Source organism: Vombatus ursinus, unplaced genomic scaffold (genome assembly GCF_900497805.2).
Source record: "Vombatus ursinus unplaced genomic scaffold, bare-nosed wombat genome assembly UNPS02014811.1, whole genome shotgun sequence".
Lineage (NCBI taxonomy): Eukaryota > Metazoa > Chordata > Mammalia > Diprotodontia > Vombatidae > Vombatus > Vombatus ursinus.
The window spans coordinates 3,378,424-3,392,438 of record NW_020954589.1 but is presented as its reverse complement, the minus strand read 5'-3'; the positions used below and the strand labels follow the sequence as shown (position 1 = coordinate 3,392,438).

The 14,015-nt window shown below is 35.1% G+C and overlaps 1 pseudogene; it reads left to right on the top strand.

Annotated features, from left to right (window-relative positions):
• LOC114053529 overlaps positions 1-9,554 on the top strand; it is a 31,516-nt pseudogene extending 21,962 nt beyond the window's left edge.
• The last annotated feature ends 4,461 nt before the right edge of the window (positions 9,555-14,015 follow it).

Genomic DNA, 14,015 nt, shown 5'->3' with positions numbered 1-14,015 from the left:
TTTTAATCCCCTCACTTTAAAGATTAAGAAAGTGAGGGCCAGAATGTTAACCAACTTGCCCATTATCCCAGAGGTAAGGTCAGAGAGGGAATCTTATCCCAAGTCCTCTAACTCCAGAACAGGAATTCCCCCCCCCTTTTTTTTTGCAAAGGGGGATGCCCTGTGGATAGTAAAGCCAAATTCCCAAATTGATTATGGATCTCATTTAGGAGAATGCTATGGTTCAAAGATTTATGACAATAGTTTGTTGTTCCTCTTCATGCACACAACCTACCCAAAGTTTCTTGAATTTATTTAAATTCTTTTGCTTATTTAATTCATCACTGTATTTTATTCTCTTTCTCTCGCTCTCAACTTGTTTGTTTATTGAATTATTTATTTCATCTGATTCTCCACTTCAAACCTGGACTAGCCTATGACACCCAGACCACCTCTCTACCTTGACCCTGCTCAGTTTCTTCCTGGTTCTCCTGGACCCTTGCTTTTCAGCTCACTTTTATATTATATGAAATATGACAGGATAAAACACCCTCAGCTCTGTATGATCTTAGGTAAGAGTCACAGTTTATCAAAACAATTCCACATCATAGCCAGGAGGTAAACATTCCTTTTCAAAGGAACACAATGGGGAAACTGAGCCAAGAAGATCACACCTTAGGCTGTTTACTAACGTTGTCCTCTCAACTTTTTCCCAGATGTCCACCTCCACCTGTAACAGTCCAGGATCACATTCCCTTTGAGCAGTTTGTGGCACTTCTCTCGAATGGTAGATTACAGATTCATCAGACAACTATACCTGAATTTAAAATTCAAACCTCAAAATAAAATCAATTACAGTCCCAAGAGGTGAGTTTCACTAATCACAGCTTAGGGCTAGATACAATTATTTTTAATCTCATGGAATTGCAGTAAGTAATAAAAATTTACCAGGATTCATATACATAAGAGATTTCACTTAATATCTTTCACTTGTTTTTTTCCTCTTAAGTTTAAATTTATCCTGTGTAAAGACCAATTGGTAGAAATCATTTCGGTACTATACAAAAATTTGCAAATTCTCAGCAAGCCAAGTTCATTGTTTAGGAAGTCCATAACCCAAACAAGCTCTTTTCTCAGGGCTGATGACCTTATCCACACAGATGATTTCCAGGAACCTAGCAAGTTTAAAAAATAAGGGGAATTGACAGGGACCCCAGAGAAAGGGCTGATCTTGCCTTCCAATACACCCCATGATATCCTTCCTCCAGACTGATGTAAACCACATACTTTCTGGGTGACAGGTTGCCAAGTTTCAGTCTTTTTTTTTTTTTTGCCTTGACTGAATTATCTCCATATCCTTCAATGGTTACCAACTAGTCAGGATCATTTGGGGTTTTCCTATAGAATCATGCTTTCTGCACTGGTATCTACCACAGCGGGCATGGTTTGTTTATTTTTAACACCCAGTATATGGTATCTGGTACATGGGTCCTCTGGTTGTCCCCTATAGCCCTGCATTGGAGGCAACCTTGGACTTCTTTATTCCCTCTTATTAAAAAGCCAGGGGAGTCAGGTGTATCCACCCCATCTATCCTTACAGCTGCTGTGGGCTGTACTCTTTGACACCACCACCCCTCCCCCAAGGTGGAATAGACTAGCCCTGAGGACTGCTCTGAATGGGCAGAACCAATCCAGATAAGGCTTTCATCTGATCCCTTCCTTTCCATACACAGTAATCAATTACCAACTTGGGGTTTTAACATTAAAACAATAACCCCAAATAACTTAGTTAACCATCTTATAATTTTCATAAGTGATAGTCAAATTGTTTTAGCTATAACTTCCTCTCAACTACAGGCAAAAGTGGAAATACCCAGTTTTCTAAATAGCAGTTACAAAACATTATAAGACAGGGTTAGCAGGGCTGATAAAATAACATCCATTGTCTTTTAATTTCTTTCAGTTCATACTGTAATAACATTCAAGTTATGAAAAGTTGCTTGACGTAACTGATACAAGAGTTTATCAATTTGAAACAGTATTATGTATTTGAAACTTGGAACAAACCCATTACCAATCAGGTGACTCCAGTTCTGTTGAATGCATTTTCAAATTACCTTACACAGAAAATCAGGCATCTCATCACCTTTGTCATTGTATACTGGCACATCTAATTAATGAGCTAATAATAATAGTTAACATTTGTAGTATCTGCCTTCTGCCAGGCATTATATTAGGCACTTTACATTCATGTGAAATAAACTGGGGTAAATAGATGTGAGGTAACTTCTTTAATATCATCCAGTTAACAAATTTCAGATGTATATTTTCCCAATTTGTCTTAGTGCCCAATATTATAATAAATTCTGACATCTTAAATATCAAGTTAGGAGAGATGTATTTCACTTAAAATGAGACCAAAATGAATTCAATTACTTGGATTTATGTTCCAAATGGCATTACATAGAATCTGGGTTATGGTTTTAATACTGACTGTAGTATTATAGTTTACACAAATGTTATTTATTCCAAACATTTTATATTATGGAGTCCACTATTTCCAGTCAATCCACTGCCAAAGATTGTAAAAGTGGCAGTCTGATATTAACATTTAATCTACCCCAATTGTCACACTTAACAGCATGTTTTAATATAGTTCAAATCTGAATTCCACAAGCCTGGAAGGAACCGATAGCTCTCTATAATCAGTGAAGCAACCTTCCTCTCTTAGATCTGAGGGGAAGAGGTTCCTCTCTTCCTTTTTTCTTGTTTGTCCTATACCCTAGAACCTGACCACAGTTCAGGAACATAGAGGGAGAGAAAGAAAACTTTTTTTTTTTGGTGAGGCAATTGGGGTTAAGTGACTTGCCCAGGGTCACACAGCTAGTGTCAAGTGTCTGGTCTGAGGTGAAAGAAAACTTTTCACCAACAACATTTTCTTTCCAAAAGTTTCCAACTGTCTACTCTGAAACCTCCTGTTCACGCTGTTAATGTAAACAGATTATGTCTTTCTTTCTACCCGTGCTCCTCTCATTCCTACATGCTTAAACTTTCTTACCTTTCCTTCTTTCTACTCATCCCTCTAGTGGATTTTGATTAAAGCCCCTTTACAACTGCACATGTCTTATTTCTTTCCTATTCAGATCCTTCTCTTACCCTCCTCTATTTGCCTTTACCAATCATAACCTAAATAATCTAAAAATATTCTGTGTGTGTGTGTCTCTCTCTCTGTCTCTGTCTCTCTGTCTGTCTGTCTCTCTCTCTCCTTTTCTCTCTCTCATCTGCTTTTCAGCTATGACAAGAAAGCTCATTAACCTTTCCAGTGTTTTCTCTAGCTATAGCCTTTAGAGGTTTTTCTGGCTGGCTGCATTTTAAAACTAACAGGGTAACAGATGTAGATGTTTATAACACAGAGAGACACAGACACAGAGCAAATTAACATGACAAATATAAACAGAGTGCACAAACAATGACAGGGGGCAAGGGGGATGTCTCAAAGCTCAGTGAGGCTTGTTAGAAATCCCCATCACGAGTCAGAATCAAAACATTTTTGAGGAGGAATAGGGTGAAAGGAGAGAGAAAATGGAATGTTGGGATAGGATGGAGGGAAATACAGTTGTCAATAGTAAAAAAATTTGAATCACATTTCTCTAATAAAGGCTTCATTTTTCAAACATATGGAGAACTGAGTCAAATTTATAAAAATAAGAGCTATTTCCCAATTGATAAATGATAAAAAAGATAAGTTTTCAGATGAAGTAATCAAAGTTATCTATAGCCATATGAAAAAAAAATACGCTGACTATTTGTTAGAGAAATGCAAATTAAAACAATTCTGAGGTGTTACCTCATACCTATTAGATTGGCTAGTATGACAGAAAAGGTAAGTAACAAATGTTGGAGGGGATGTGGGAAAAATGAGACATTAATGCACTATTAGTGAAGTTGTGAACTGATTCAACCATTCTGTGGAGCATTTTGGAGCTATACCCAAAGGACTATAAAACCATGCGTACCCTTTGACCAAGCAATACCACTACTAGGTCTGGATCCCAAAAAAAGAAAAAAAAAGGTAAAGGACCTACATGTAGAAAAATTTTTATAGCAGCCCTTTTATGGGGGCAAAGAATTAGAAATTGAGGGCATGCCCGTCAATTGGAGAATGGCTGAACAAATTGTGGTATGTGATTGTGATGGAATACTATTGTACTATAAGAAATGATGAGCAGGAGGCTCTCAGAAAAAACTGGAAAGACTTGCATGGGCTGAGGCAAAGTGAAATGTACTGTGTATAAAGTAACAGCAATATTGTAAGATGATCAGTTGTGAATGAATTAGCTATTCTTAGCAGCACAATGATCCAAGATAGCTCTGAAAGACCTATGATGAAAAATGCTTTCCATCTCCAGAGAAAGAACTGATGGTGTCTGAATACAAATTGAAGCATACTTCTTTTTTATTTTCTTTATTTTTCTTTGTCTATGTTTTCTTTCACATGACTATTATAGAAATGTTTTGCATGACTATCCATGTATAACCTGTATCGAATTGCTAGCCTTCTCAATGAGGGGGTGTGGTGATGGAGGAAGGGAGAAAATTTGGAACCCAGAGTTTTAAAAATGAATGTTAAAAGTTGTTTTTATGTGTAACTGGGGAAAAATAAAATACTAAAAAAAAAAAGGAAGAAAAAAAAAAGAACTCTCCATCACAAATAGACTATTATTACTCTGAGGAAGAGGAATTCTCCTTCTCCCAAAATAGTGTTATAGTTAAAGGAAGCAGAAACAAGCTACTTTTCTTAGTCTTCTAGATTATGTTGAAGTCAGGCATAAGTTAAGGCATCTTTTTTTAAGTTTGTGAAGACTGAGTTTTTTTCCAGTTTTGTAAAGGACAGCCTAATGGCAAGTCCTGTAGTGTGGCAGGGGACTACCCTATTGTGCTGTAAGCCCAGTATAACTCATCTTCCCTTCAAGCCACCCATCCCCATACATCGCATGCATCAGCATGAATATGTGCATGTAATGACTTATTTACAGTATGATACTACATCATCTCATCAAAATTTCAGTGCAGGAAAAAACCCCACAAATTTACAATGAATTATTAAATTTAAGATGTATTGCTTCATATTTGCTAACTTTATATGGAGTTTTTGATGCAGTCAGTATGCACTGCCAATGGTGATGAGATGAATGATTTTCAATGTAAGGTTATTTGAAAACTCATTCAATTGAATTGAGGTCACCTGATTAGTAATGAGTTTGTTTCAAGTTTCGAATACATAACATTATTTATGGTATTTTTATGTCTTTCAATTTTCTTATATTGTGAAATTTAGTAAACAATTGTATCAGATGTTGTTAGAAAAGCAACTTCCCTTATAATCTGGATGTTGTTAGATTAAGAATTGTACTATTAAAAAATAAGTTTTAAAAAGTGGGTTAGAAAACTGTTATTATCTTATCAGCCCTGCTTGCTGACCACTTGCTGTAATATTTTTTTTGTTTTGTTTTGTTTTTGATTTTTAGGCAATTGGGGTTAAGTGACTTGCCTGGGGTCACACAGCTAGTAAGTGTCAAGTGTTTGTTCTGAGGCTGGATTTGAACTCAGGTACTACTGACTTCAGGGCCGGTGCTCTATCCGCTGTGCCACCTAGCTGCCCCTGTAATATTCTGAAGCACTGTAACTTAAGAACTTATTAACTTCCAAGTTCTGCCTATATTTAAGAGGAAGTTTCACCTAAAATTATTTGGCTATCATTTATGGAAATTATGAGATTTTTAACTATGTTATTTGGAGTTACTGTGATGATGTCCACTTGCTGAGGTTATGTATAGCTCGAACCAACTTAATCATAACACTCTCTATGATTAAAGATTTATTTTCCTTTAAGGGGAGAGTATGTATGGGGTGTGTGTGTGTGTGTGTGTGTGTGTGTGTGTGTGTGTGTGTGTGTGTGTGTGTTAATTTGGAGGTTTACAGCAATTGACCAGTGATGTTTTTCTAGGGATTTAAGTAAACTATCACATCTTCACTGTCTATGCAAGATTCTAGAATGTAATTATTTTCTTGATTTCTAGTGATATAATATTTTTACCGGATTGAATTTATACTCTAGGAGAAGACAAAAGGAAGAAAACTATATTGAGTAAGTTTGTAAAGGCCTGGTAAACTTTGTTATCGCAATAAGGCTAATTTAAGTGGGTATTTTTGTTGGCTTAGAAAAACTGAATCTCCTCCCCATTACAAACATCTTTTGACTATGGGGGGGGTATTTAAAAATTTGAGATCAGGAATTTATTTTGTCTTTATTGTACAATTGGAATTTATTTATGATACTTAAAGACATTTTATATGAACTTAGTTTTGATAAATTCCCATTTTAAAGATTTATTTTTGCTTTGAGGTTGAATAAGAGAGAGATATGTCAGTTTAGAGGTTTCTAACTAATATAATTCCTTAAAGTCTAGTGATTATCTTTTAAACATTGGGATAAATTTTAAGCTGTTTTTAAGGAAGATAAATACTTTTAAGAAGAAATGCATTTGTAGAAGGCCTGATAACTTTTATTTGTCAGCCAATTTATTGCAATAATTTGATGTTATTGATAACAATTGTGTGCAGAATTACTGTGATTAGTGATACTATTGTTTGAAAAGAAAATTTTTTGGGGATCCTGAATATTTCAAATTTCATTCTCAGGTTTGTTTTGTCCTTGAACCAACTTTAAATGAGTGCCTTAAGAAAATTATCAGCAATCAGCAACTCATTGGAAGTGAGATCTGAGATCTAAGGCTAATGAATATTTGTCCTTAGAAATCAGGTAGGAGGTTACCTTGGGAAAACTAAAGTTAGACTTTCTTAATTTATTTTCCCACACCAGAAATCTGTCCTCCTGGTTCCATATACTAGGTTACTTATACTTGTGTAGGCCTTGAGGACCAGTTTTGATGTTGTTATAACCTTGTCCTGGCTTCTAACTCTCATCAGGGTAGACAAACAGTGGAAGTTTGTTATCGTTATACTGAGTCTATTGGTTGTTAGATTACTAGTAAGACATTTGAATTACTGTAATAAGCTGCAAGTTGGAAGATCTTGCTATTCGCATCTGAATTTACAGTCATTCCATGGCCTAAGCAGTGCTTGAACTTGTCATATGTGTAAGATTCAGTTCCTAAAGTATCTCATTCTTTCAGAATGATATGAGTATAATTAGACAAAGGTAGAGAAGCTTGTGAAACAAAGATGTGAATCTATTAAATTGTGAGGTCAAAGAAAGGAACTTCTTTTGTTTATGCTTTAAGGAATAGAATTTCAGTACGATCAGTTATGTTAGTGAAGAGTAGTATGAACTATCTTATGTTACCTTAACAAGAAATCTGATTTTACTTATGATTGTTATTTAATCTGTGATAAGAATTTGTATGCAAAATATACCCTGAAAATTCATACAAGCTACTTCAGAGTCACCTTAAAGATGTTCCCATTGTTTAGGGATTCTGAGAGTGGTAGTCTATGTTTATGTCCATTTGAATGTGGTTAATAACTAAACATGTTTATTATAGACTTTTCATATAAGTGCTCTCTGTATATAATTTGGGATTATTATATTTACACATCCCATTCCATGTCTTTTGTTGTTTCTTATTAAGTATCTTAAAACAAATTATTTGTGTAAAAGAGATGAAAAAATATCTACTTGCCATGAGTACTAATTATATCAAGATATGATTTTTCCATGATAAATCTCTTTCTGTTACCAATGTGAGATTATAGTCAATATTTGTTATCTAGGATATATATTCCTTGAAAGCTGAACCCACCTGAAGCTCTGATTATTGGAACTTGCTATTTAAGACCTAATGACTCTGTATGATATTATTCTGAGTCTGACTTCAGGTATGATCATCAAGGAATACTGTTAAGTCACTGATCGATCATGCCAGCAACTCTATTGGGTTCACATTCATGAACTGCAGGTGGAATTCTCATGTGAAAAATTGAGAGAATCACTCTTGGGATAGGTTGAGGTAGTATTTTCTTGACTCAATTTCTCTAGCATAAAGTTTCCTCTTGAATGGAAAATATCCCATCTGGATGACATTAAACCTGGCTCAGTGGCTATCTATCTAACTTTTGCCTGGAATAGACATGAAGTTAGGGAAGCATTATTCCTTTACTGTGTAGCAATGTCCCTAATTCTTCTTTTATAGCAAATTTCTACAGTCATATGATCAGTATGAACACAATATTAGATCTTTATCTTTTAGGTTAATGCTGAACTACATCTCAGTTACTATAGTGAGATGCAGGTATAAGATATGAGCTATTTGGTCTAGAATTTTTTTTCCTTTCTATATTCCAAACAACTATTTAAGTATTTAGCCTTGACACCTATTACTAGTTATATATTCCAATGTAAGTTAAGGTCCTTTAATTTCTCATAATGGTATGAGGATAATTAGGCAAATAATGCAAAGACTTGTGAAACCAGGATATAATTCTGTTATTTAGTGAAGTGAATATCATAACTATCTCAATTTTATGTTAATGAAAAGAGTATCAGCACAATTAGTTATCTCAAGAGAAGAATGGCTTGTGGTCTAGCTTGTAAATGCCTTAAAGAAACATATACTTTTATTCATTTGAACATGGGTAGGAGGTGAAGATGTTTTATTATAAATAACTTAATATGCACTGTTTTGAAAGTGACTGCTCAATGTATTTATATATACCATCCCTGAACCTTTTGTTACAATTGAAGTTAATCTGGCAACTTTTGAATAAATTTATGTTTTTTATAAGAGTCCATCTTCTTATAAAAAATGTTCTGATGTTAATTCCTTAGAAGAATCTCATCTTCTCTCGGAAAGAGCCAGTGCGGAAGGTGGGGGGCACGGCTGGTGGGGACAATTGGGAGGGTGAGGATGAGGATGATGACATAAAGGAAAACTGGGATGACGATGATGAAAAAAAAAGAGGAGACAGGGGTAAAACCAGAAACAAAAGTTTCAGAAAAGAAGAAAATAGAAGAGAAAATCAAAGAGAAATAAAGACAACAAAAGAAAAGACAAGGAGAAATTAAGAAAAAGTTGGAAGAGCCTGAAGAATCTAAAGAGCTTACACCAGAAGAACAATTAGCAGATAAACTATGGCTAAAGAAATTATAGGAAGAGGCAGACGTTGAATTAGCAAAAGAAACCTTTGGTGTTAATAACACAATCTGTGGTATAGATGCCATGAACCCCTCTTCAAGAGATGACTTCACAGAGTTTGGCAAGTTACTAAAAGATAAAATTACACAATATGAAAAATCTCTATATTATGCCAGTTTCTTAGAAGCATTAGTTCGAGATGTGTGTATTTCATTGGAAATTGATGACTTGAAAAAGATCACCAATTCATTGACAATGCTATGCAGTGAAAAACAGAAACAAGAAAAGCAAAGCAAAGCCAAAAAGAAAAAGAAAGGTGTAGTTGCTGGAGGGGGATTAAAGACTACAATGAAAGATGATCTTGCAGATTATGGTGGCTGTGATGGAGGATATGTGCAAGACTTTGAAGACTTCACGTGACATTTCATCTTCTCCCCATTGTCTTCTTCTGTTGCCCACAGTCCCTTGAACATGTAGCACAACTTCCTTTCCTTTCAGTTCTGCCAAATGCTACAATCAAAAGTGCAGTATCTTTGTGCTGGTTACTTAACCCCTTGACATTTAGGTGCTAACGTAATGGGGAACTTGGTTCTTGTTGCCAAGGGGTTAAAATTGGGAAACTTGGTTGCTACTAAATCACAGTAAAAGAAATCCTAATAATGTCATCATTGTTGCTATCTGGTTCCAGGGCAGCAGAGTCACTAAATTGGAAACAATAGTTGCAATGTGACAAAAAAAAAAAAGTACAGTATTTACCAGCACCATTCAATAATACAGCCTTAACCATACCTCCTTGAACTACTTCATATCTTATCAACAAGAGCAGTTTGCAACAAGGGCATGTGGGTATGCACCCAGTATTAAAATTGCTTTACCTTAAAGTAGAGCATGAGGATTTTAAAAATACATTGCAAAGAAGACTGCTTATTTCAGAGTAAGGATACTGTGTCTCAAATGGCTACTAGTTTGACATTTTAAAAAATTAAATGACCAAAAACCACCAACCTTGAAGCCGCAGAGGTAATGTCTCCATTATTACATTTGACAAAATCCAACTTGTAGTATTTCAAATGTATAAACAGTCTAGTTTATATTTACCAGAATATTTCTATTGATGCAGCTCTTAAGAGGGGTGAAACTCTTGACCTGTTTTATTTGCCTGATTGAAAATGCCTGAGAAACAAAACTTTCTTTCTTCTCCTAGGCTGAAACAATAACTTTCACAGGGTTTTGGCATTTCCTTTCCTTTACAAACATGCTTAGCAAACTGCAACAGTTACTACAGTTTGGTAAATTGTTATATTAACAATTATGACATCTGTAATGTTTTATAAAGCACCTAATTTAATAAAATCACTATTGTGAGGACTTCAGAAAAAAAGATTCTCATCCTCTTAATGGGGAAATGAAAAGTGCCAAATATAAAAGTTAAGTTCTAATTTTCAGTTTGTGTCTGAGTTTCTTGGATATATCAAAATGACAAGTGGCTAACCTAGAATTTGGATATTCTAATAGTAGAAACGTAAGGTTTGAGCTAACTTTCACAGTTTAACCTGGTTATTGGCAAAGTAAATTTAAAATTTTGTTAAGACCAATTCTGTAGGAGATTTTTTTTAACAGAGAAAGAGGATCTCTACAAGTAAGCTGGATCTAAGAAGCCAGTCAACTGGAAACTGCTCTGAAGACCACTTCCAAACGAGAGGGCTGCATCAGATGGTGTCCTGAGAACCAGGCATGAGATGAGACTTCTGAACCTTAAATGAACAATTTTATTTTACTGTTTACTTTTTCCTTGTGTGCCTTTTATCTGTAAGGTCTACTTGACAGAGGGAACTTCCCCCTTTGAGTTTGAAATTGATCTCTTTCTCTTTTTCCCCTCACATCATCACTCATTATAAACCCCATAGTTAAGAACTCTTTATGAAGTGTTTGTAATATCAATTAGTGATTCCTTGAGGAGACTTCATCTCTCAATGGAATCAAATGGGGGATGTCAGAAATGAGTATTCCTTTCTTGTATTCAATAACTAATTGTTGTATTAGGACCAAATATTTCCCCTTTTCTACTTCCTCATCCAGAAACCAACCAGTGTGAGAAACCTTTCTAAAATACTTATCTAGCCAGAATGACTGAGATCTAATCAAAGATAATAAAAGAAATTCTAAGTGTGGGCTAATGGATAAGTTCCTGTTCATTGTGTTTGCTCAGACAGGTCTGGGAAGTGTTGATTCTCTCTTTTGTCAGACAGATGTTGTGGAAATTGGTAAGTCTTTTTGATCAAGATTTGGGTGACTCAAGTCATATACTCCAGGACCCTCATTGTAATATAGCCCAGCCCTTATTGTAATATTCATTTTCTCATTAATAGTTAACCAATCAGAGTTGATTGCCTCTCTCAGGAATGCCTACCCTTTCAAGGACATAAAAACTGTGAGTCCACCATCCTTAGGGGTCTTTTGTCTAAGAGAGACAGTCAAGTGACCATTCTTTTATTAAAATACTGTCATTATTAATAAAACGATTAAATTACCCAGAAACTATGTCTCTCAAACCTTTTTAAATGTCACAAAGGTAAGACCAAGCAAAGCCAACCACTCTACCTGAAAGGGCAGCAGGAACAGAATCCAACCCTAATACAGAACCCTAACTCATAAATTAAAGGGATGGGGAGAATGGGAATCAAACTAACCTCATTCTTTTCTAAAATGGTCAAAGGACAGTCTAACACAGACATACACAAACAATTTGTTGTAGAAATATATCAAACTCTGGGGCAGCTAGGTGGCACAGTGGATAAAGCTCTGGCCTTGGAGTCAGGAGATCTGGCCTTAGACACTTGACACTAGCTGTGTGACCTTGGGCAAATCACTTAACCCTGATTGCCTCACCAAAAAAAGAGAAAAGAAAAAAAGAAAGAAAGAAAAGAAAAGAAAGAAAGAAATGTATCAAACTCAACAGGGAAACAAGAGAGGGTAGAGAAGTGGGGGGTAGATATAGAGTAATAGTGGGGTGAGAATAGTCATAAGCTGAACAACCTTTTTTTTTCCCTAAAGAGGGATTAAAGAGTTGAAGGTGGGGAGTTGAGTAAATCAAAAAAAGACACCAACCAACATCCAAAATTTATTGCAAATATAGAGATTCTTCTCCTCCCCCAATAAGGAAAGAGTTACCCTGGAAAAATGGGAAAGAAAGGGGAAAATAGATTTTCTGCAAGAATTATCCAAATACTAGAAAAAATTAATCAAGTTATTAAAAATGAGATAAAAGCTCTGTAAGAAAGAATTAGAAGAGGAAAAAACAGCTTAGGAGAGAAAGTGATTCAATCTTACCCAAGAAACGGATCCCTAAAACCTAGCACACACCAAACAGAAATCAATGACTCAAGACAAGAAGAAATATTAGAAGAAAATCAAAAATCTGAAAAAAAGAAGAAACTTGAAGTTTTTATTTTAAATTCTGACCTGAAAAATGGGTCAAGAAAAAGTAGTTTAAAAATCATTGGATTCTCTGAAAAACAAAATTTGAAAAGGCCTTGTATATTACTATTTAAGACATCATAAATGAAAGTAGCCTAGATCTATAAATTAAAGAAAAAAAGAGTTCACTGGTCTCCTCCTGAAAGGAACTCTAAAAAGAATAGTCTCAGGAATGTCATAGCAAAAATCCAAAGCTCCTTGGCAGCTTCTATTATAAACAAGATCTAGGCTTGTAACCTGTAATAATTTACTCTGAAAAGTTGACTATAATCCTACTTGGAGAGGAGAGGTTGTGGGGGGTGGGGGAGGGAGCATGAGACTTTAGTGGAATAGACACTTTCAATAATTTCTTATGAAAAGTCCACACTTGAATAGGAATTTTGAAATACAAACACAAGAATCAAGAGAAATCTAGAAGGGTAAATTTATTTCAGCAATTGAAAGGAGCTGCATGTTGGTGTAGCACTTACATTCTAATAAGAAGAAAAGAAAGAAATGTTCAGAACTTCAGTGACTTCAAGGGTACTAAATTAGAAAAATGGAAGTCATAAGGGGAGGGCATATTGGTTCTGTTCTAAAGGTGAAAGGAATGCATTAGAATAAAATGGGGGAATAAGGGGTTGTAAAAAGAGTGCATAAACTTGCAAAAAGGGATGGGGAAAATGGAAATCAAACTAACCTCATTCCTATCTAAAATGGTCAAAGAAGAGTCTAATGCAGACACATGAACAATTTGTTATAGAAATACATGAAACTCAGCAGGGAAATAAGAGAGGGTAGAGAAGTGGGGGGGTAGAGATAGAATTATAGTGGGGTAAGAATAGTCATAAGCAAAACAACCTTTTTTTTTCCCTAAAGAGGAATTAATGAGTTGAAGGTGGGGAGGGAAAAAATTAACAACAAATGACTAGAATCTATGATGATACTTTAGATCACCTCTTAGACAATTGGGAAATGGCTGAACAAATTGTAGCATATGGATGGAAAATATTATTGTGACATAAGAAAAAATAAAAGAAACAAATCCAGAGAATTCTGGGTAATATGAACTGATGCAGAGTAAATTGAGCAGAATCAATTTATACAAGGATGATAATAAGGATGGCAATGATGGCAAAGAAAAATATATCTTTTAAAGAAATAAGAACTCTGATCAATGCAATGACCAATCATGTCCCCAGAAGAACAATGACATGTAGTACCTACCTCCTAACAGAGGGGTAATGGACACAAATGCAAAAAGAGATATGCATGTTTGGATATGGCCAGTGTAGGGATTTATTTTGCTTGAGTATGCTTATTTATTACAAGGATTTTTTTCTTTCTGTTTTTAATTTGGGGAGTGGGGGTGATGCAAGGGGAATTAAAAATAGTGATAAAAAAACCATTGTAGCTTTATTTTAA